Raw genomic sequence first — 5000 nt, 5'->3', positions numbered from 1 at the left:
AATGTTTCTCTTGCGAAATTAGAGAACGAGTGTAATTATGAAACTGCATGTGGTGTCCATGATGAGCTCATTAGTCTATATATTCTCGCAATTTATCAACAGACACTTAAATGAGCCATATAACCTTGTACTACTACTTTCAAGACTTTTCATAACAAAAATAACAAAAATGCTTAAGGGGTGTATCTGACCTTCGTCAAGATGAGTTTCATTCGCAATTTTTTTTTTTTTTTCAACAATTTTCCACCATGTTGTCAACAGGTTTTAGTTCAAACTCTTAAAATGAAGCAGTGCGTTTTCAAACATAAATAGCTACTTTTTTCTTGAAGTGACATCATTCGCGTACACACACAAAGGGGAAAGACAGAATGGGAGGGTAGAACGACACAGTAAGATAAAGATAAAGTTAAAGAGAGAGAGAAAGGTATGGGAGGAAGGGATCTCTCTCTCTCTCTCTCTTTCTCTCTCTCTCTCTCTCTCCTCATCTATACTCTCAGGAGTCTCGCGTCATCCTTCTTCTACTAAGTCTCCCATGCCACAAATCTCCTCCTTTCTCCTTTCCTTCATCTCGATATTAGCCAACGGTCAGCTCTTCTTTCAGCTATCTCGATAGTTACAAACGGTGCTGATTCATAACGAGAGCTCGGTGATCTGCAAGTCCAACTTGATTAATCTCTAGTTCGTCAACCTTCGACTAAGTTCGTCTTCATTGCTCATTTGACGAGTCGCAATCACTCTCTCGTCCTCCATCTCAAGATCTCTGCTCTAAGTCGGTCTCATTCTCTCTTCCTCGTCACTCTCTCTCAGTCTCTCGGTTTCTCTCTCTTCCTCCATCTCGGTCTCTCTCTTCATCTATCTATCTCTGTGTGTATGTATGTGTGTGTGTGTGTGTGTGTGTGTGTGTGTGTGTGTGTGTGTGTGTGGAGATAGAGAGAGACAGAGATAGATAGATAGATAGATTGATAGAGAGAGAGAGAGAGAGAGAGAGAGAGAGAGAGAGAGTTAGAGAGAGAAAGAGTTTTAGTATGTGTGGATCTGTATTTTTATATGCTTGCTTCTCTTATGAGAGGTGTCTATATACGTGTGTCAGTCTGCATGACAGGTATTCGAAAGAAAGAGTGTTATATTTACCCCTCTTATCTTTTCCTCTCCTTTTGTTCGGAGTCTTTGCTTTTCTGTCTTTGTCTTGATAAGCTGTAACCGTGTTTCTTGGGAAGACTTTGCACAGACGTCAGAATTACTTTTTATATCTAATTATTGAAATTAAATAGGCAGAAGAAAAAAAGAAATAAAAGAAAAGAAAGACATAGATAGATAGATAAAGAGAGAGAGAGAGAGAGAGAGAGAGAGAGAGAGAGAGAGAGAGAGAGAGAGAGAGAGAGAGGGAGTTGGAGAGTGAATTGATGAGTTAAAGAGAAAGAGAGTGTGGGAGAGAGGTAGGAGAGGGAGGAGAGAGAAGAAGGCAAAGGGAGAAGAGAAAGAAGGAGGGAAGGAGGAGAGAGGAGGAGAAGAATGAATGTGAGGAACCGATAGAGAGAAGTCTGTGAGAGATGTGAGTAGAGAAATCAAGATAGAAGACCAAACTAGAACAGAGACAGAGAATGCACTTTTTCTAAATCAACCAAACGGCTGTGGGCTTATGCTCGCCCTCTCCCCCCAATGCTCCATAAATAGAAAAAAAATACACCTCATCCCTCCTATAACTACCATCTAGTCAAGCTTCGTTGGCCAATTATACGAGTCCACAATTTACAAACTCCATGACATGATCTATCTCCAGACAGGACGTGGACATGGACGTGGTGACGAAAATCTCATCAAGAGATGGCGCGCTTGTCTCGTGCTTGGGTGACTCGAACACTTTCTACACTTGATGTTTGTCGTGTCACCTTATCGTCGTCGTCGCAAGTTTATATATGTTTTTTATGGTTATAACAATATTTTTATTCTTATCATTTGTTCTGAAAGATATTAGAAGTAGCGGAAAGATGATAATGGTAAAATAAAGAGTGACAACAGCAGAAATAATGTTGAAATGATTGGAAGAAAAAAATATATCGTAATAATGCTCCTAAAGATAATGATGATGAGGATGTTATCATTATCATTATTATTATCAATATTATTATTATCATTATTATTTTTATAATTATTATTATTATTATTATTGTTATTAATGTCATTACTGTTATTAGTACCATTATCGTTATTATCATTTTTATCATCGGTATTAGTATTCTTAGTAGTATCATTGTTAGAAGTATTATCATTATTATCTTTACTATTGTTATGATTATCATTGTCTTTGTTATCACATATCATCATTGATATTATTATCATTATCATTATCATCGTTGTATCATTATTATCTTCATTACGATCATCTTTATTACTACCATCAGAACCATAAGATAATCTGCACTATCATTCTCAGCATTATTTCATAATAATCATCAATATCATTGCCATTAGTATCATTACTATTACCGCAGTTGGTATCAGTATTATCATAATCAGTATTGCTGATCCTAGTCACAATCACAATATCATCAAACATCTCATCTATTATATAATCATTATTACAGTCATTAATCCATTGCAGCGATTTCAGATATTACAGACTCTATAGACCAGATATAGATTTTTAGTGATGAATAGAAATATCGTGAACTTTAGCCTTGCTCCATAACTCTCCTTCTTTCTCATTAACCAATTTACCATTAACTAAAGCAGATAATCTTCTCGATACATAATCTTCCAAGAAACCTATTTCATGTACAGTGTCTTTTTCCCTGCCAATTTATCGATACGGGAGAGTGTTATCAAATATACAGTAGTCACCATTATATAACCAAATTACTCATTCCTATCCTTATTACTCTTGGTTACAACATCCATACTTACTTATATCCCATCCTTCTTCCTCAATTCCAAAGGCGTTCCTGACCAAAGCCTTGTCACCTACACAGGAGCAGCCTATCGATCACATCAATTTACATTTTGACAGACTGGATCCCTCACTATGATGTAGGTGTGGCTGTGGAACACGGCATTGCGCACAGTCACGCGAATGTGTAAGTGGGGGGGCTGGGTTTTTGAAGGTGGGGGGATACTAGTGGGGGGGTGTGGGGGCGGGTGGGAAAATGGGTTGTGCGGGGCGGGGCTGAGGGGCGGGGCGCGTGGTGAAGGGGAGGATGTGTGTTTGTATGTGATGTCAAGTGGGTAATGTTTTTGGGTGATTGTGCTAGGGTGATTTTGTGTGTGCGTGTGCCTGTACGTGCTTGTATGTGTGTATGTACGGGTGTGTATGAATGTATGTGTGTGTGTGTGTGTCTGTATGTGTCTTTGTATTCATTTTTTGTTGTGTGTTTGATTGTTTATAATGATTATTTTTTTCTATTTAATAAAAGTTGTACCTAAAATTCCTTAATCTTTATCCGATATCCTTATACAGAGTATCAAGGAAGTGGAAAGATGAACCGATTCGTAGCCTTAATGCAGGTCAGGACATTGATTAGTTCAATGTCCATAAAAAAAAAGATTCCCTTCACTCATGTACAGTATTATTAAAAGAAGCAAAAATAATTATATCCCTGATAGTAGTCCTATGCAAACATTTCTATGAACGAAGTTACTGACACGCAACTAAGACAAGGGGAAAGTGCCTCGACGCCAGTGCCAAGAGTTTCAGTAAAAATGGCAAGCGGTAAATATGATCCTGCAAGCAATGGTGCGCGCGCATGTGTATGTATATATGTGTGTGTATGTGTGTGAGTATATGTGTGTGTATATATTCAAGAGAAAGAGAGAGAGAGAGAGATTTTAAAATGTGTATTATACGGCCTGTATTTGTATAAGCTTGTTCTTCTTATGAAAGTGTATCTCTTTAAGCGTGTGATGTATCAATGTGCATGACTGCTTCATGTACACATTCAGGAAGTTGTGATATTTACTCTTCTTATCTTTTCCTCTCCTTTTGTGCGGAGTCTTTGCTGTTGTGTCTTTGGTTTGATAAGCTATAACCGTGGAAGACTTTGCACAGAAGTCTGGATTCTTTTCTATACCCAATCATGGATATAGAAATAAGCGGGGATAACAAACAGAAAGTAAAAAAAGTGATGGGGGTAACAGCTTGCAACAACCACGACAGACGTTCTAACATTCTAACATTTTCTTTTGGGAACCTCCAGTGCACGAAAACACCGACACATACCATCCAAGCAAACAAACCAGACATACCATCCATCGATCCAGTCCACTCGCTATCCGAAATTCATTAGTTCCGAACAGCAAGCTCAACGGCATGCGAAAAAAATAAAGTCTTACTTCAAAAGATTTATATCGCTGAAGTTCGACCTGCTGAAAGAATGCGGCGCTGCTACTTCGCCAGCGTTGAAGCCAGAGGAACCCACGACAAAGCAACGCCTTGTTTATCGTTATTCGAATCCATTTAGCACAATAGAGCCGATGGCCGAGGCATCATCTCCATCGATATCCGCTCACGCGAAAGGCAAGACCTAGATCCGGTTAGAAAACATTGATAAGATGTCGATAAAAAAAAAAAAACTAAATCCTGACCCTGTCTCGACCTCCAGCGTGTGAAGGCGCGCGAGAGAGCATTGATTTTGGAGTCTGGTGACCTCGTTGGTAGACTTATAGTTCCTGTGCATACTTTGTGTACAAACAAATCAGGACGTCGGTGAACAAAGGACGACTGAAGAATGGACTAGAGCCGAAGGAACCGCCTGGAAGGCTTAAGGTCTGAGCCATATCCGCGTCCTAGGTCGACGCGAGGTTTTCTGCTTCCTTTCCCGTCTTTAAGAAACGTTCATGGGGGGATCGGGGTATATGACTGGACGGTAGGCCTTCTGTCTTGCCAAGTCTCTCCGTCGTCTCTCTCTTCTTCTTCTTCTGCTTCTCTCTTTCATCTCTCACTTTCTCATCTTTTCATTCTCAACTTCTTTACTATCTTTCTCTCTTCATTACTCTCTCTCTCTCTC

Source organism: Penaeus japonicus, unplaced genomic scaffold (assembly GCF_977035675.1).
Source record: "Penaeus japonicus unplaced genomic scaffold, GWHDUDI00000001_assembly GWHDUDI00000024, whole genome shotgun sequence".
NCBI lineage: Eukaryota > Metazoa > Arthropoda > Malacostraca > Decapoda > Penaeidae > Penaeus > Penaeus japonicus.
This window is presented reverse-complemented; position numbering follows the sequence as displayed.